This window comes from Polyodon spathula, chromosome 4 (assembly GCF_017654505.1).
Source record: "Polyodon spathula isolate WHYD16114869_AA chromosome 4, ASM1765450v1, whole genome shotgun sequence".
Classification (NCBI taxonomy): Eukaryota; Metazoa; Chordata; class Actinopteri; order Acipenseriformes; family Polyodontidae; genus Polyodon; species Polyodon spathula.
Genome location: NC_054537.1, coordinates 97,597,935 through 97,618,600, shown reverse-complemented (window position 1 = coordinate 97,618,600; position 20,666 = coordinate 97,597,935). Strand labels below are relative to the sequence as shown.

General features: G+C 43.5%; 1 protein-coding gene across 1 annotated transcript in view; it reads left to right on the top strand.

Moving 5' to 3' along the window:
• The first annotated feature begins 247 nt into the window (after nucleotides 1-247).
• LOC121314019 (CMP-N-acetylneuraminate-beta-galactosamide-alpha-2,3-sialyltransferase 1-like) overlaps nucleotides 248-20,666 on the top strand; it is a 62,851-nt gene continuing 42,432 nt past the window's right edge. The window contains exon 1 of the mRNA XM_041246780.1: nucleotides 248-349. The gene's annotated coding sequence lies outside the window, so the exon portion shown is untranslated. The remainder of the gene's footprint in view (nucleotides 350-20,666) is intronic.

Below are 20,666 nucleotides of genomic sequence, written 5' to 3'. Positions count from 1 at the left end.
TAGGGTTTTTACAATGTTTAGTCTTTCCAATCCACGTGGACAGAACGAGATATATTATAAGAACCACAGAGTTGAGCTCTCTCAGACTGAAGAGAGACACAGAATCACTGAAACACACGAGTTTTGAGTTTCGAATCATGTGTTTACTGGAACTGAAACTGAGCTATTCCTTCTGTCATCAATAAGCCTGTGTCTGATCTTTTCTGAACGAGAATCCACAGCACAACCTGTCAGGAGATAGTCCTCGTCTCTCAACGAGGAAATGAAATGACTGACTAGGACAGGATTGTGGAGTTAATCCCTAAAAAGGATAACAGTTACTGAAGCCCAGGATTGTCCGGGATTAAAAGTAAGTACAAAGACCCAATTGTTTTGACTCTAATTCACGTAAGCTTTTGGATTTGCTGTGCATGAAGTATTATAGTTCTCATATGTATACAATTCCGTATTCTTCCTCCTCTCAACCCAAATTACATTTTTATTCTACACTCATCCTGGAATTGAGTTGCTGGGCGTTATATATATATATATCTATAAATATATATATATATATATATATATATATATAATATTATACCCCATAAGATTTCGTATGCCTCTTCTTGCTAATCTTGGGTATTCTAAAGCATACGGAGAAGAAACGTTGCCTTTTTTTTTTTTTTTTTTGGGGGGGGGGGGGGGGGGGGGGGGGGGGGGGGGGGGGGTTTCGTGGGGGGGGGGGGGGGGGGGGGGGGGGGTTATTCGACATCGTGTAGTTAGAACGTTGGGTGATTTTCTAGTAGTGAACTAATTTGAGTGTGATGTGTTGGACCGAGAACAAACCAGCAAACAAACTAAAAACAGCGGTTGTGCCTTTACTTTAACATTGTAAAATAAACTGTTGTATGACCCTAATAAGTCTAATTGTTGTGAATTTGAGACTGGTTTTACAAACTCACACGCAGTTGCATGATTTTTGTAGCGAGTGTAACATCTTAGAACAATGGTGGGCTAAATTCTCAAACCTTTAATTCCTCGGGCACGATTTTTTAATTTTTTTTATTTTTCTGAACGGTGAATCACACCCAGTAAAGTTATCAAACCAGAACGACTGAAGTTCAAGTGTTTGAATAGCGTATTAAGTTGGTTCTTTTCGTTTTAGACGTTTGTGTCTCGTTTTTTTTTTTTTTTTTTTTTTCATTAATGGAAAAAGTGAAATGATGTTGGAGTAGAGAGCTATATGGCCAATAACCCTACTCAAGCTGAAGTTTAGTGTCGTCAGTTGAAACCTGCAAAAATAATACTAATATTTACTATAATTTATACTATAGTTTGCAGTAGATACCTCTACTTGCATTTAAAAAAAAAAAAATACCGCATTATAATACAGGGTATTGATACAAGGTGGTTAGAGTATATTTGAAATACTGTGTGATCATAGTAAATACTACAGACATCCTGAAAGAAACGTAAATAAATCCTAGTCAGTATGTCTAAGTAAATAATACTGCTAAATCCTACAACTAAATTACAACGAAATTGCTACCATATACTATATCATATTATTATATTTATATATATTATAAATATCTATATATTACGATATATAATATATATATATATGATACATCGCTATATATATTGCTGGGCCGCTGGCGATGGCAGCACAAACAGACAGGACAGTTGTGTTTGTAATTGCAAGTTACGTCCTGTTAACGTTCCGTGTATTGTGAGGGTACGGGGCACGCCGTCCGGGTACGGGTTGTGTGTGTGTGTGTGTGTGTGTGTGTGTGTGTGTGTGCAGTGGTCCCCCGGAGGCTATAAGTAGGAGGGGACGTGGGGGCGAGGGGGAGTACGCGTGTGAATGTCTGCCGGGAGACGGAGACCTGGCTGAGAGAGCGCTTATCGGTGAAGCAGTGCGTGACCCCCAGTGAGTCTGCGGTGTAAAAGAGAGAGAGAGAGACAGCTATTTATTATTTTGGCGTGAACCCCGGCCCAAACAGGGTTTCGTTGTGTTATTAAAAATAAAAGTACGTGGAACCTCATCTGGTCTTCCCTGAGTCTGTCTCACCCCCATAGCACAGAACGCTACAGTATATATACAATTAAGGACAGTCGGCAATTTACTAATTTGCTTATAATTTAAGCAAATCCGATTGAGGTGCTAGCTGGGTAATGACGTGCACAACAGAGATAACGTTTACAACTGACAGGGTTTCTGTGAGATCTAGAACAGGCATCACTAAAGAACGCGCTGTGGGCATGAATGTAGACCCTGCTGAATGTGCTTAGCGTTGGCAACCATTCAAGGTTGTGTTGATAAATTTGTGTTATACTGGGTTGTGTTGTAGGCTGAATTATGAGAATATAGGGGTTAGAGAACACCAGCTTGCTCCAGGGTTCTTGGCCCATGCATCACTAACAGACAGATAAGAATGGGGAGGTACTGGCTAAGAACCTTACTGAAACCAATCTTATTACTATTAACATGTAGCCCTATGCATAAAAAAAAAATCTAACGTTTTCGTAAGATCTGGTATAGATGTGGCAAAAATGACAAGCCCCATCACAGCTCGTCCACACCTCGTTAAAAAAAAAAATCAAACGAAACTGAAGACACAATCAACATTCATTGTTGTTGACAGTCTTCTCTGATGATTGCATTACTGAAACAATCCCAAAGTCCATTCTCTGACACAGTGTTGCAGGGCTGGAAACAACAGAAAAAGATGTCAAGTGCTGAAAACTACTATATTATGTGTCAGTAAAATGAAGTAATTTGTTGGTAAATGAAAAACATTCCCATTGTTTTAAACATGACACTTAAATAAAAGGTTATTAAACTCACAGAAATACAGTAATTAACAGTTTTATTATATCTGATTTAAAATTTACTTTAAGCAATTAACAAGTAGGACAATTGCAACTTGCATGTATCAAAATTCTTTACATACACTATATAATACTGAATAATGTGACTTACACAATACATTAACTTCCTATTGATTTGTTCTTATCCGTACTGTACCAGTCAAACACAGCTAGATTATGCACTTACACTGGATGATAAGCAGCATGTACTGTACTGTAAGAGTTTGACCAAAAAACAGTAGACTGCTTTTGTTTGTTTCCTTTAAATCGACCAATTTAGAAAACTGTGATACCTAGAAACATGAGAATGCAAACTTTAATTTTGGTGCAAAACTATGTATTTTTTTCCGCACCCTCCCCCCCCCCCCCCCCCCCCACCTCCCCCCCCCTCTCCTTTTGCTACATAAAAATAAGCATTCTGTGATCCCCCCCCCCCCCCCCCCCCCCCCCCCCCCCCCCCCCCCCCCCCCCCCCCCCCCCCCCCCCCTTGAACCCCAAAAAATGTTGTTTTTCTCAATTAATAGCTAACTTCCAAACCTTCAGTCCTAAATGAATGCCAGTTTGCATTTACAGATATGCCATTGTTCTTTTGTCTAGGTAAAACGTGTTTCTGTAAAGATTGTTAAAAAAGGGAAAGGCTACTTTTCCTCATCCCCACCCCACTTTATCTTATAGTCACAAACTGCACTGATATCAGGTGAATATGTCGTACTGCAGAATTAGTAAATAACAGTAATAAAACAGGCAGTGTTTATTATACAACTTAAGACTAGTCTTTTGATTTTATAGCTAACACTGTTAAAAAAAACAAGGAGAATTCAACAACCCGTTTTCACTGTATTTACAGGGAATGGGCCCTACCTATATATATATATATATATATTATATATATTATATATATCTATATATATATATATATATATATAAGATATATATATATAATAAATTAATTAAAAACAGCGTTGATGACAACTTCGTTTCTCAGTGGTCGCTATCGCAATATATGTACTCCTTAGACTTGTACATGGACTTTATTATTATTATTATATTATATTCTTTAATAATAATAATAATAATAATAATAAATATTTTTTATTATTTATTAAAAAGGGAGCGCTGATGGTAACACCCGTTTCAGCTGCTGTTGTTGCCATGGCCGTCACAGCAGGATGAGCCTCTGTTCCACGGTCAGTTGGAAGAGTATTTTTTAAGTTCGCAGCAGCTTCAAATGGATTTTTTGAGGCATTTACCATTTGAAATGGTATATATTTATGGCTGATTACCAGGTCTTTATGATGCTTATCATTGTGCGTCTTATGATAGTCATCATCAAATTCTCTTTCACACACAGCAAGCATTTTAAATTTGTCCTGCGTTTTCTATGCTTGTTGGTCGACTTTTTTTTCCATTTTACCAATCAACAGTCTGAAGTATTTTCCCAGTGTTATTTAAACAACAACAAAATCAAAACTGTTTAAATTAAATGTGTTCTTTTTTGTAGAGATTGATGGTAGTGTCTGTTTCATGCATTTCAGACAGACAGTGAGAAAAATTGATTCTTCAACCAATCAGTTTACAGCGTTTCAACCGTTCTGGTTCTAACTGATTGTGCTATAACAGTAATTATAAACAGTGAAAATACACGCATTCGGTTTGTCATTTTGTAAAGTTAATATCGACAAATTATGGCTGACTACTAAAAAAAAACTCATGGCTAACTCCTGACTCATCCGTGTCGACACGAGGCAGCCACGTGCTGACAAATTGTCAATTCATTAAAGTGGGGGGGTGACCCTCCCTCCACACCCCCCCTTATTTTCGGTTAGGGCTAAAAGAGATGCAAAAAGACCAAGTTCAGTGAAATCTTTATCACCAGTTACGTCAGTGTGTTTCGCCACTTCAACCCAGAACTCATCAATTTGGCTGTCTTCTTCAGTGTGCACCCAGTATACATTGTTTAAAGCTCGCCATTGCTGGATGAGTTTGCCAAGATCGCCATTGTAAAGTGGCAAAAATGGTAAATTTTCCAGCTGTGGCTTTTTGGAACTAAGTACAACAGTTGGGTACAACTGAGAAGGGTAAGCGACTCAAGTTGCTGGATATTGTTTTATCTCTGTCAGAAACTCGAACATGTAATCGCTGCATCTGCATTTGATATCCTTAGCACTGTCAAGCTGAAACAGCTTGTTTATTCTGTTGACCTCAGTGACAACGGGCTGAAGAAAAAATAGATCCATTCTGTTTACGCAGTCTGAATACATCTGGTCCAGTAGTTCAGCGTTGTAGTTCCTTTCAGTGTCCTTTGTAAGCTGAAAGTGCAACTTCAGCTCTTCGTACTGAGAAAGCACTCGATCAACACACTGGCTAATTGCGAGCCATCTTGTGTCAGAAAGCTGCAAAATCTTCAGCGGGGCTTCTCCAACATTACTAGTGGCATATGTATCAGACCGGCCGTATCAGAGTGGCTGTATCAGAGTGGCTGTATCAGAGCGGCCGTATCAGACCGGCCGTATCAGAGCGACCGTATCAGACCGGCTGTATCAGAGAGGCTGTATCAGACCGGCTGTATCAGAGAGGCTGTATCAGAGAGGCTGTATCAGACTGGCTGTATCAGAGAGGCTGTATCAGAGCGGCTGTATCAGACCGGCTGTATCAGACAGACTGTATCAGAGTGGCTGTATCAGAGAGGCTGTATCAGACCGGCTGTATCAGAGAGTATGTATCAGACCGGCTGTATCAGACCGACTATATCAGAATGGCTGTATCAGAGAGGCTGTATCAGACCGGCTGTATCAGACTGGCTGTATCAGACTGGCTGTATCAGACCGGTTGTATCAGAATGGCTGTATCAGAGAGGCTGTATCAGACCGGCTGCATCAGAGCGACCGTATCAGACCGGCTGTATCAGACCGGCTGTATCAGACTGGCTGTATCAGAGAGGCTGTATCAGACCGGCTGTATCAGAGCGGCTGTATCAGACCGGCTGTATCAGACCGGCTGTATCAGAGCGGCTGTATCAGAGAGGCTGTATCAGACCGGCTGTATCAGAGCGGCTGTATCAGAGCGGCTGTATCAGAGAGGCTGTATCAGAGCGGCTATATCAGAGCGGCTGTATCAGAGCGGCTGTATCAGACAGGCTGTATCAGAGCAGGCTGTATCAGACCGGCTGTATCAGAGTGGCTGTATCAGAGAGGCTGTATCAGACCGGCTGTATCAGAGCGGCTGTATCAGAGCGGCTGTATTAGACCGGCTGTATCAAACCGGCTGTATCAGAGAGGCTGTATCAGAGTGGCTGTATCAGAGCGGCTGTATCAGACCAGCTGTATCAGACCGACTGTATCAGACCAGCTGTATCAGACCGACTGTATCAGAGCGGTTGTATCAGAGCAGGCTGTATCAGACCGGCTGTATCAGAGCGGCTGTATGAGAGCGGCTGTATCAGACCGACTGTATCAGAGCGTCTGTATCAGACCGGCAGTATCAGACCGGCTGTATCAGAATGGCTGTATCAGAGAGGCTGTATCAGACCGGTTGTATCAGAATGGCTATATCAGACCGGCTGTATCAGACCGGCTGCATCAGAGCGGCTGTATCAGAGCGGCTGTATCAGAGCGGCTGTATCAGACCGGCTGTATCAGAGCGGCTGTATCAGACCGGCTGTATCAGAGCGGCTGTATCAGAGCGGCTGTATCAGAGCGGCTGTATCAGAGCGGCTGTATCAGAGCGGCTGTATCAGACCGGCTGTATCAGAGCGGCTGTATCAGAGCGGCTGTATCAGAGCGGCTGTATCAGAGCGGCTGTATCAGAGCGGCTGTATCAGACCGGCTGTATCAGACCGGCTGTATCAGAGCGGCTGTATCAGAGCGGCTGTATCAGAGTGGCTGTATCAGAGCGGCTGTATCAGACCGGCTGTATCAGAGCGGCTGTATCAGACCGGCTGTATCAGAGCGGCTGTATCAGACCGGCTGTATCAGAGCGGCTGTATCAGACCGGCTGTATCAGACCGTATCAGAGAGGCTGTATCAGAGCGGCTGTATCAGAGCGGCTGTATCAGAGCGGCTGTATCAGACCGGCTGTATCAGACCGGCTGTATCAGACCGGCTGTATCAGACCGGCTGTATCAGACCGGCTGTATCAGAGCGGCTGTATCAGAGCGGCTGTATCAGAGTGGCTGTATCAGAGAGGCTGTATCAGAGCGGCTGTATCAGACCGGCTGTATCAGACCGGCTGTATCAGAGAGGCTGTATCAGAGCGGCTGTATCAGAGCGGCTGTATCAGACCGGCTGTATCAGAGCGGCTGTATCAGACCGGCTGTATCAGACCGGCTGTATCAGACCGGCTGTATCAGAGCGGCTGTATCAGAGCGGCTGTATCAGACCGGCTGTATCAGAGCGGCTGTATCAGAGCGGCTGTATCAGAGTGGCTGTATCAGAGAGGCTGTATCAGAGAGGCTGTATCAGACCGGCTGTATCAGAGCGGCTGTATCAGACCGGCTGTATCAGACCGACTGTATCAGAGCGGCTGTATCAGAGCGGCTGTATCAGACCGGCTGTATCAGACCGGCTGTATCAGAGCGGCTGTATCAGACCGGCTGTATCAGAGCGGCTGTATCAGACCGGCTGTATCAGAGCGGCTGTATCAGAGCGGCTGTATCAGAGCGGCTGTATCAGACCGGCTGTATCACACCGGCTGCATCAGAGCGGCTGTATCAGAGCGGCTGTATCAGACCGGCTGTATCAGAGCGGCTGTATCAGAGCGGCTGTATCAGAGCGGCTGTATCAGAGAGGCTGTATCAGAGCGGCTGTATCAGAGCGGCTGTATCAGAGAGGCTGTATCAGAGAGGCTGTATCAGACCGGCTGTATCAGAGTTGCTGTATCAGAGCGGCTGTATCAGAGCGGCTGTATCAGATCGGCTGTATCAGACCGGCTATATCAGAGCGGCTGTATCAGAGAGGCTGTATCAGAGCGGCTGTATCAGAGAGGCTGTATTAGACAGGCTGTATAAGAGCGGCTGTATGTGTTACACAACTTAAGAAAATTACATTTTAAAACCAAAAACCGCGAAAATGATGGCATAAGGGATTCTATTGTTAATTCATCAGATCAACAGTATGAAGGTCACTCTTGAAATCAGGACTTAAAGGATGTGTTGCAATAAGAATACCTCTGTTAAGAAAGGGGAACAAGACTAAAAGGCTAAAATATGCACACAAACACAGAAATTGGACTATGGAACAATGGTCAAAGGTCCTTTGGACTGTTGATTTGATGGACAACAACACCTGTGCTTTCTGCCAGTTCTGTTGACAATTCAACGCTTGTCTTCTTTCTATTCCTTAAGGATATTATCTTCAAGTGTAGCTCGTCATTGTTAGACAGCTTTTTGGGTCTATAAATCCTGGGTTTATCAATTACAGATGATGTTTCTCTGTACTTGTTGATTATGCTTCAGATACCACAGCTTGAAAATCAATTGATGCGAGATACTTCACTCAATGTTTTTACTTCTTTGTGCAAGTCAAGATTGTTATAATAGTAGAAAACACTAGTGTTGACTTTGAGTAAATTGTTGATGCTCATAATTAGGCTTGCTACTATTCGATTTTTATTTTTTTTGCCAGATTGATGATTAATCTCGACATTTATTTTAGAAATATTTTATTGTATTTTTTTTCAATCTTTATTTTTCAATTCAAGCACAGAATGGGTGAAATCGATCTTTATGCTTTAAAAAAAAACAGACTTTTATGCCACTGAAAAATGTCTCATTTAGCGAAACCCCTTTATCATATTCAACATTCAACAAAACCATGTTACCAACATTCTAATTGAAGTAACATTTGGTAACAGCAGAGCTCTACATTTAAAAATGGTCTCAGATAAACAGTAGTAAACATAGCATATAAAAGTGTATTACACAGACCTTTATAGAATAAATGTAATATGCACTGAACAAAACAGAACTAACATGCACTTATTATTCAGTGTCTGATCTCCGCCCCTCTCCTGCTTCAGCACAGCTGGAGTCAGAGTCACTGGAGGCAAGGCAGATGGGCCCGCTTCATCCTGCCGCAGAGACTTCAGCCGTCGGCCAGGGTATTCTGCACAATAGTCAAGTGTTTTTTTTTTCTTGAGCCCAATTTTCAAATCAAGCTAGTACCTGTCACCGTATACCTAAAGCAAAAGCTTGCATACACTTGAACCCGCTAATTTCAAAGTAGGCGCTTTGAATGACAGGCGCTGTAGCTGGCAAATGAGAGCATTCTAGCACTGCTTCAGTCAACGAGATCTGTCAGAACAGGATGAAATGACTGACAGTGAAACTACAGTACTAACAGTCCACTGAGGTGACTGACAGCGACCCCCAGCCGTTCAGAGCGGAACGGAGACGGGGCAGACAGCAAGTATAAAAACTGCACAAAACAGCGAGTGGTTTTACCAACGTTTCTCGATTATACATTTATTTCAGTCAAATTTTTTGGCGACTTCGATGTTTAAGCTTTATCGAATAATATTACATTATAGTAGCAAGCCTACTGCAACATGTCTAAGACTTATGCACAGCAGTGTGTGTATATATATATTGTAAACGATCCTCGCACTCACGGAGTTCGTTGCCCCTTTAAGATAGACCCAGGACACAAAAAATTGATCTTTTACGGCGCTGACGCGCACTTTTTAATAAACACAGAAATGAAAACAAAACAAAAACCTAGCTCCCTCTTGGAGCTCTGACTAAACACAGACTGGTTCCTCACTAAACCACAGGACGGCTAAGCCGTTTACCTGACAAACACCAAAACGGGCTTCTCTCAGCACTCTCTTCAATACGACTGGACACACACGCAGTCGGGCTCTTCACTCAGCAGCCCCGATCAGTCTGGCTGCCTCTCTTAAATACCCTGCACCTGTCTCTAATTTATAATTACGATCAGGTGCCGAGGATTAACTAAATCATTAAAACAATTACAATTAAACCCCATAACACCCAAATGTGCATTCTCACAAGGTTTTTAGCAGGGAAGGATTTTACCCCCCTCCCTGGTACCTTACACATCCTCCCCCTCAAGTGTGAAACACTGATCGGCCATACCAAGGCCACCCCCTCCCCTAAAACACAACCACCCACACTCAAGTCCCGAAATGTCCATTTCCGCCCTCTTCCACGGGCGGACTTGAGGGTGGGTCGAACCTTCCGGCACTTCCGGGAAGGGACCCTGAACCGGCGACAAGGGACCCCACCGGGATGACAGGGCCGACCGAAGTGACGACCGGGGAACAGGAGGATGCAGCAGTGGACAGAGATCTTCCACTGGGGACCGGCGCAGCGATGTCCGATCACCCAGGGGAAGCAAAGCAGCGAACAGGGGGAGCAACAGCGACGTCTGGCAGCAGCCCAGCGACGTCTGGGTGCTCGGGAAGAGCGGAGCAGGGAACCAGGGGAAAAGCTGTGGCCAATGTTGCAGACTCCTGGGCTCCAGGTCCAGCGCAGGAAGGTCTAGGAAGACCGGCAGGGTGTCCAGGAGCAAGGGGCAAGGGACCGCAACTGGCAGTGCCGGACTGGTTCGCTGGGGTGATGGAGGTGGGCACCTCACCTCCTCCTCTTTGTTCATCGCTTCTCCCTCTCTGGGCTCTGGGAGCGGCGGCTCCTCCCTCTCTGGGCTCTGGGAGCGGCGGCTCCTCCCTCTCTGGGCTCTGGGAGCGGCGGCTCCTCTTCTCTGGGCTCTGGGAGCGGCGGCTCCTCTTCTCTGGGCTCTGGGAGCGGCGGCTCCTCTTCTCTGGGCTCTGGGAGCGGCGGCTCCTCCCTCTCTGGGCTCTGGGAGCGGCGGCTCCTCCCTCTCTGGGCTCTGGGAGCGGCGGCTCCTCCCCTCTGGGCTCTGGGAGCGGCGGCTCCTCTTCTCTGGGCTCTGGGAGCGGCGGCTCCTCTTCTCTGGGCTCTGGGAGCGGCGGCTGGGCTTGTCTTGCCTGCTCCCATTTTTGGAGCAGCAGATCCAGCTCCGTCGGCTCTGGCTCTGGCAATCCAAGTTTCAATCTCCATCTCTTATTCTGCTCAATCTGGGCAGCAGTGTTTCTCTTCATCAAAGCGACCAAATCCTCTAGGGTTTCCATTTTACTGGGTCATAGGGGCGCCCACACACACTTCTGGTACCATATGTAAACGATCCTCGCACTCACGGAGTTCGTTGCCCCTTTAAGATAGACCCAGGACACAAAAATTGATCTTTTACGGCGCTGACGCGCACTTTTTAATAAACACAGAAATGAAAACAAAACAAATGCCTAGCTCCCTCTTGGAGCTCTGACTAAACATAGACTGGTTCCTCACTAAACCACAGGACGGCTAAGCCGTTTACCTGACAAACACCAAAACACAAACGGGCTTCTCTCAGCACTCTCTTCAATACGACTGGACACACACGCAGTCGGGCTCTTCACTCAGCAGCCCCGATCAGTCTGGCTGCCTCTCTTTAAATACCCTGCACCTGTCTCTAATTTATAATTACGATCAGGTGCCGAGGATTAACTAAATCATTAAAACAATTACAATTAAACCCCATAACACCCAAATGTGCATTCTCACAAGGTTTTTAGCAGGGAAGGATTTTACCCCCCTCCCTGGTACCTTACAATATATATATATATATATATATATATATATATATATATATATATATATATATATATTAGGGCTAGTTATTTAGCGTCACTTGAAGACGTTAATTTGCACAATGTAAAGAAAAAAAAATTTGCGTGTAATTAGCGTGAAGACAACTGGGAAACTTTTTTTTTTCCGAATTTCCGTAAAGGTTTTTTTTGTTCCTCAGTATGTCTAGATTCTATTTCTGCCTGTTGCAACGCTCAATAATTGTCCATTTAGATGCAAAACAACCTATTGTGGATCTGCCCTTACTGTGCTTCTGACAGGAGAGCGCCGCCATTGCAGATAAACCAACCATCTTGCATTAACTCATCACCCTGCTTAAATAGAAATATACTACAGAAAGTTGTATTCAAATATTTGTATTATTTCTTGGCATTTACTTTTTTTAAATCTATTTTTGTATTAATATACTGGCTTTTATCAGCATCTAGTTTCTTTCTGTGCTGTGCCGATTGCTTCCTGACTTCCCCTGGTAGCGGAGGGACGGAAAGTGTGTGTAGAAAAAAAAAGAGAACAAAAACTCCCACTTTGCATTAAGTTTCTCTTTCTGTCACAGCTGATGTGAGACAGCAGTATGCGATGCATCACAAGAATCATACTGAAGGTAGCATCGCCTGCTTTAAACAGAATATTCTTATCATTAGGGAAATGCGACTCCAACTGCAGGTACTTATTTTACTCATGTAAAAATACATAGTATATATTTACATATCAGTGAATTAAAACTTTTTTGGTATATTAATGCTGACAGTCTATACATTAACGGGACCTGAAAACTTAAAAAACAATTCATCTCAACCTGACAAATACTTGGGAACCCAAACAGAACCTATTGGTGCAGAAGCAAAGCTGATGAAGATGTGTCTTTAAAGATAACCTTTACCATGACTGATCAGACAAGTGAAGAAGGGAGTGACACACACTATCAGATCCTTTTCTTTTTTAAAGCACACTTTAATATGTAATCAACCCAACACTAGGCTTGAGGAGGAAGAGGCACATTGTATGTTTGCACATCTATAAGCTTGCCAGCTACTGTGTATTCTAAGCTGCTATTTGACTGTTCTGGAGAGTTTCTCTTTTTTTATCCCATTTTGCTAGTGTTGATTTCTTTTTTTTTTTACCTGGTGTCGTGTATATTTACATCTAAGGTCAAATCACAACGTGGTTTCCTCACAAATTACTATTAAAGAGCTTAGTCACTATAGTTCACCAGTTATGCTATAAACTCCAGCAATACATGACTCCAATAGTAGTGCGCAGTTCTGGCTTAATTTTAATTGATTAAATCATGAATGTTTACTCTCTGTAAAAGTGCACCTTGTTTCAAACAAAAAAAAACAGACAATTTAAGAAATAATGATTATTAACTAGTTTTATTATATAGCACACATGGATAAGCAAAGACAACACATAATAGATATTACAAGTCTAATAGCTATAAACAACTCTTGATAGGTTAAGAATTATATATTTACCCTTGTGGAGCTTGAAGAAAGTTTTTAAGAGCAGGAATGTTTCAAAGTTTTGCAAGTCCAGTTGTAAAAAGAGTCCATTAATGTGCAAAACCTGATTAAGAGTCCTGGAGTTTCGTTGCAAATTGTTAGATTACCAAGAACAACGTGTGAAGTTTTTTCTTTTAAAATCCCATGTAAAAAGCCAATTGCAGTTAATCCTCTTCAAAGATATTGTCTTTTGGTTGCAGTTCAATTCAAAGTTTAGTTCCAAGGCAGATCGAAGTTCTGAAGTTGAAGAAGGTTTTCTCCAACAAGGCATATTCTGTAGCTTCCAGATATATAGATGATTCCTCAAAGAACAGGTCAGAATAGATCTTGAATGGATGGAAAAATCAAGACCCAGAGATCATTCAATTTCCAGTCTTTTAAAATTGGCATGAGATAGGTGTTCTGAGACACCAGCCAATCATTTGGGATTGACCCAAAATGTAACCTCATTGGCAGTTGTCCTTAGAAAAAGGTGTGTCCTTGATCTTCAAAGAAATTTGTCCACGCCTTGGTTGAGGCTGTCCATCAAATATCTTCTTAAAAGGTAACTTAAGAAAAGTCTCTTTTATTAATAACTCCACTGTGCTCCTTCCTGTCTCTATAAAACCTTCATATTCATGTTACCCACAAAAAGATGAATAACCCCATACCTTATTATATATGGATACTCAGAGCCTGAGTAACACAAATTTTCTTTGGTTATAAAGTACTATTTGTTCATTTTAAATTGTAACTTATTCTTTACAGATTTAACCATGGATGTGCCGAATGACATTGTAAGGCACAAAACAAATATTTTCAATCCTTAATATCATACCGACGGTTATCAAAATACAATTTGACAAACAACAATCGTCACAATGTGGATAGTGTTTGGTATTGTTAGTTTTAGAAATTTATTAACAAAATGTTAGTGTCAATCTTGTGTTTAGAAACTTTTAGGAAGACTATGTATACTCATCTAACATTTTAAAGGTTTGCTGAATGGCAAAGCTAATTCAAGACATTCTGTGATTCACTTAGAGTTACTCATAAATTTCAATAGACATTTTAACACCTGGGTTAGAGACAGCCATTTTATCAGAGTCTGACCATTTAGAAAAACAGACACACTTTCTTGAGCCATTTGGCCTGGTATCCTTATCTAATCAACACAATCTTGTTCATTTCTTCCTGGCCCTGGCTAGCAGATCTGCAGACTGCTTCTTTTGAAGCTTGCATTTTAAGTAGGGTGAGGGGAGATGAGAGAAAGAATGCAGGAAGAACTCTGCACATACGAGGAAAAATATAGAATTATATTAGAATACATAAATGTCCCTCACACTGATACTGCCTGGCTTTTAAGAAGCATTCGTTCCCAAGCAATCGACCATGTTATAAGCTTTTAGAGAAGCTGCTTTATTTCACACGATGTGTAGCTTGCACCATCAGAACTGGTCATGGGAACAACTTAATGACATTCACACCACAACCATTCAACAACTGGCATCTCAACACAACACAACTCTTTAATGAGAAAAAGGGTTATTCATGAATTAAAACACCATAACACAACTCTTTAATGAGAAAAAAGGGTCAGTCCCAGGCCACACAGGGGCAAGATGCGTGGAGAAAGAGATTTCAGTGGGGAGTAGGTTAGTTCAGACTCCTGCGTTGTACCTGCCCACATTGCACCAGAGCCTCGGATAAAACGTCAAAGAAACCAAGTCAATGAGAAATACCTTCACCAGTGTGTCATAAAACAGTATCCAAAGAGCACCCTGTGCATACATGCACTGCACAGTGCGTGTTCCACTTGCAGTGACTTCTTCTGATTCCTCAGTTTGGTCACACACAAAATGAGCACTCAAATCCTAAACCAAAAACAGTCTAACACAGAAATTAAACAAGAGAAAAATTTGGCTTTAATTGTAAAACTAGAAAAGTAGTTTTAATGCAAATATGGAAACTGTGTTCCGTGTTTGTAGTTTGTCACAGTGAAATGGTGGATAAAACAAAGGGTTTGGGTGGGGTTTTTTAACAGGTGTAAGTTTGTTATAGTCTTTATTTCAGAAAAATGCAGTATAAATGGGGAAAAACAAAAAAGCACAAAGTATAAAAAATAAAAATAGCTTGAAAATGTTAAAGCAGTGAAATGTTAAAAATAAGATTACAAAACATGGACTTTTTAAGAAATGACTTTTTAAGTAAAGACTTAAGATCCAGTGGACATATGTCCACATGGTAGATGCAGATTAAAAAATAAAAATAGCTTGAAAATGTTAAAATAGTTTGCTAAAAAAACTGTCAAACAGTAAAATGAGAGAAAGCAAAGGTGCATAAACAACCAGCACATAAACAAAATTAAATAATAATAATGCGAGACCCTGTGAAACTATTGCATCATTTATTTTAGACAGCTTGAGACCTACACATGTAGAAAGGCAACACACATTTCCAACTTTGTTACAGCGTATTTACTTAAAACATAAAACAGTTTTAAAATAAAACGCAAAACTTCGGCCATATCTATTCTTGTGTGAGCACGGCAAACTGAGAGGCAATTGTACAAGCGGCAGGCCCCCCTCATGTGCGAGGGGCTGGGCACTACACTGGCCTGTGGAGATAAGTGCCTGTTTGTGTTTTATTTTAAGATGCCATACTAGAGTTTGCTGTAATTCCTTGAGGTAGAATGAGCACAATTCCAAAGCAGGGAATGGTAAACAATTTATAAATTAATTTATAAAAGCAAGAATTGGCTGTGCTGGTGTTTGTGTTAAATAAATACAAAGCAATCATTTATTGTAATCTCAATAATGACAAGAACTCCTTTCACAGTGTGTCACTCGCCATTTAAAACATTTTCATACATAGGACTGTTGTGTATTTACAGAAAACTACAATTTCTGTGTTCTTGTGCATATTTTAGCCTTTTAGTCTTGTTCCCCTTTCTTAACAGAGGTATTCTTACTGCAACACATCCTTTAAGTCCTGATTTCAAGAGTGACCTTCATACTGTTGATTTGATGGACAACAGCACCTGTGCTTCTGCCAGTTCTGTTGTCAATTCAATGCTCGTCTTCTTTCTATTCCTTAAGGATATTATCTTCAAGTATTGCTTGTTAGACAGTTTTTTGGGTATTCCAGTCCTGGGTTTGCCAATTGCCAAATGCTTTTATACCACACCTTGAAAATTGAGTGATGCGAGCTATTTCAATCAATGTTTTTCCTTCTTTTGCAAGTCAAGGTTGTAATAGTAGAAAACACTAGTGGAGGCTTTGAGTAAATTGTTGATGCTCATAATGCACCAGAGTAAAAAAAGACTTTTGCACAGCAGTGTATATGTAAACAGTTATTCAGCAGATGTCCCCAATGGCCCAACTAGTACAAGCATTGCTGTATAGGGTGAGGCACGCATACACGACTGCTCCACTCCTGTATGCAGAGTGAGGCATGCATACACGACTGCTCTGCTGCTGTATGCAGGGTGAGGCATGCATACACGACTGCTCTGCTGCTGTATGCAGGGTGAGGCATGCATACACGACTGCTCTGCTGCTGTATGCAGGGTGAGACATGCATACACAACTGCTCCACTCCTGTATGCAGGGTGAGGCATGCATACACGACTGCTCTGCTGCTGTATGCAGGGTGAGACATGCATACACAACTGCTCCACTCCTGTATGCAGAGTGAGACATGCATACACGACTGCTCCACTCCTGTATGCAGAGTGAGGCATGCATACACGACTGCTCTGCTGCTGTATGCAGGGTGAGACATGCATACACAACTGCTCCACTCCTGTATGCAGAGTGAGGCATGCATACACGACTGCTCCACTCCTGTATGCAGGGTGAGGCACGCATGCACGACTGCTCTGCTGCTGTATGCAGAGTGAGGCATGCATACACGACTGCTCTGCTGCTGTATGCAGGGTGAGGCACACATACACGACTGCTCTGCTGCTGTGTGCAGGGTGAGGCATGCATACACGACTGCTCTGCTGCTGTATGCAGAGTGAGGCATGCATACACGACTGCTCTGCTGCTGTGTGCAGGGTGAGGCATGCATACACGACTGCTCCACTCCTGTATGCAGAGTGAGGCACGCACACACGACTGCTCTGCTGCTGTATGCAGAGTGAGGTATGCATACACGACTGCTCTGCTGCTGTATGCAGGGTGAGGCACGCATACACGACTGCTCCACTCCTGTATGCAGGGTGAGACATGCATACACGACTGCTCTGCTGCTGTTTGCAGGGTGAGGCATGCATACACGACTGCTCTGCTGCTGTATGCAGAGCGAGGCACGCATACACGACTGCTCTGCTGCTGTATGCAGGTTGAGGCATGCATACACGACTGCTCCACTGCTGTATGCAGGGTGAGGCATGCATACATGACTGCTCTCCTGCTGTATGCAGGGTGAGGCATGCATACACGACTGCTCCACTGCTGTATGCAGGGTGAGACATGCATACACGACTGCTCCACTGCTGTATGCAGGGTGAGACATGCATACACGACTGCTCTGCTGCTGTATGCAGGGTGAGACATGCATACACGACTGCTGCTGCATGCAGGGTGAGGCATGCATACACGACTGCTCCACTGCTGCTTGCAGGGTGAGGCATGCATACACGACTGCTCCACTCCTGTATGCAGGGTGAGACATGCATACACAACTGCTCCACTCCTGTATGCAGAGTGAGGCATGCATACACGACTGCTCTGCTGCTGTATGCAGGGTGTGACATGCATACACAACTGCTCCACTCCTGTATGCAGTGAGGCATGCATACACGACATACACGACTGCTCTGCTGCTGTATGCAGAGTGAGGCATGCATACACGACTGCTCTGCTGCTGTATGCAGGGTGAGGCACGCATACACGACTGCTCTGCTGCTGTATGCAGGGTGAGGCATGCATACACGACTGCTCTGCTGCTGTATGCAGGGTGAGGCATGCATACACGACTGCTCTGCTGCTGTGTGCAGGGTGAGGCATACATACACGACTGCTCTGCTGCTGTATGCAGAGTGAGGCATGCATACACGACTGCTCTGCTGCTGTGTGCAGGGTGAGGCATACATACACGACTGCTCCACTCCTGTATGCAGAGTGAGGCACGCATACACGACTGCTCTGCTGCTGTATGCAGGGTGAGGCATGCATGCACGACTGCTCTGCTCCTGTTTGCAGGGTGAGGCATGCATACACGACTGCTCTGCTGCTGTATGCAGAGCGAGGCACGCATACACGACTGCTCTGCTGCTGTATGCAGAGCGTGGCACGCATACACGACTGCTCCACTGCTGTATGCAGGGTGAGGCATGCATACATGACTGCTCTCCTGCTGTATGCAGGGTGAGGCATGCATACACGACTGCTCCACTGCTGTATGCAGGGTGAGGCATGCATACACGACTGCTCCACTCCTGTATGCAGAGTGAGGCACGCATACACAACTGCTCTGCTGCTGTATGCAGGGTGAGACATGCATACACGACTGCTCCCTCAAATAATTCTAGGACCTGGATAAGAAAGACCAATCCAGAGCCCATTGAGGCTTTGTTATTGATAAAGATCATGTATAGGGCCTTCAAACTGGCCCGTTGTACTCGAACATGATTGTGGTGTTTGAACACAATGCTGTGTCATTGGGAACAAAGAGACGATTTATGAGAGCTTTTCATTATTCTCCAGTGGCGTGTTTTAAAGCTTGTTTTATCTGCATCCCCACATTCACAACCAAGATGTTGAAGACCAGCACTTGGGCACCGCTGCAGGCAAAAGACCTCAGATCAGCAACTACACAGTGTCGCAAATAACGCTGAATCAGCTAGGCTGGTCAGTAAAACATTGAATCCTTTTGTATGGAGAATCTCAGTAGCTAAGGCTCATGGTTCATCAACTGATTCAGATTCAGTTGTATTGAGTTTGCCCACTAATGATGATAAACAAACTACAAGTTACGTGCCTGCTAATATGAAAAACAGTGAGTTTTGGCCCCCTACTGTATTCTGGATGAATGTCATCCCTTCTAAAGTGTCTCTATGTGAGCAGAAAGAAGTGTATAGTAACAATGTGTACAGATCCAGAACTATTGTACATGGTGCAGAAGTAACCCTGACACATAAATTAAAACAAAATCCTCTTGTTAATTGTGCACGTAACGTGTGCCAAAGCAAGTCATCAGTGACTCGGCCCAGACTTTGTCCGGCATGCAGTCATTTGGCTAAACACTGCAGAATCTTGTTTGAATGCAATGATTCTGTAGGAGTTTCTTTCTCTTATTTAAATGTAAACCCCAAAAGATATTAAGAGGATTGAATGCATGAGTTGTGAAATGGTCACTTAGTTAAACGAGGCAGTCTTCCCAGCGACAGCGAGTGGAAGCGACAGCGAGTGGGAGAAGTACAGGCGTGGAAAAGTACAGAGCAGTTTAGCAGCAGTAAGGAGAAATTGCATCTTGAATTGCTTTAATCAGAAAAGAGAGGACATTGGGGAAACACAGCAGCAGCTCAAAGTCAAACAGCCGCGTCTGTTTTTCTGATAACAAACAAGCTGAAACTCGGAGCAGCTGATTCAAATTCAGCGCCGTTCTGAGACACGGGCGAGGGGAGGAGCCAACAGCACAGCAGAACAACGCAGTTAAACGAGGCAGTCTTCCCAGCGACAGCGAGTGGAAGCAACAGCGAGTGGGAGAAGTACAGGCGTGGAAAAGTACAGAGCAGTTTAGAAGCAGTTTGAAAGCAGGTTGACGGCTGCAGAAGAAACTAAACTTAAAAAAAAAACCCTCAACATGGTCTTCAAGCCAGTAATCTGTGACACCTGCTTGATGTGGGAAATCCGAGAAAACCCAGCGGAGCTAAACCAAGTGTGCATAAAGTGCAGCGCGATCCAGGATTTGCATAAACTAGTAAGTATGCTAATAATGGAGCTGGAAGAAGTAAGACAGCAACAGGATCTTGAGGAACTGGCACACCCACAATTCATGGAAGTCTGCATCACCCCTAACAGACTGAAAGCCACCAGGGAGATAGAAGGTCAGAACAGCTGGGTTCAGGTAGGCAGAAGCAGGGAAAAAAAGAAACTTCATCAAACACAACCACCAGAAATCAAAACAACCAACAAATTTGAGTCACTTCAGAATTTTGATGAGCAGAACCAACAACAAGAGAATGAAAGGAACAACATCCAGGACCCCATTGACAGTGGTGACCAGACAGCAAAAAGAAGGGAGGTCATGATTGTTGGGGACTCCATATTGAGAAACACAGCAAGTTCAATTCGCAGTTTGGACCCCCTTACTACAACAGTGTGCTGCCTTCCGGGAGCCTCTGTCAAGCACATCACTGAGAACATGGACAGGCTCCTAGAACGAACAGGAGACGACCCGGTAGTAGTCGTCCACATCGGTACAAACAACATTGGAAGAGAGAGACAAAAATCCCTGCAAAACAAATTCAGAGAGCTAGGAAGGAAATTAAAAGAGAAAACCAAAACTGTGGTATTTTCTGGTATACTACCGGCACCTTGCAAAGGACCATATGGACAGCTGGAAATAATTAATCAAAACGCATGGCTGAAGATGTGGTGCACACGGGAAGGCTTCACCTATCTTGATCATTGGACCACATTCTACAACGAGGACTATCT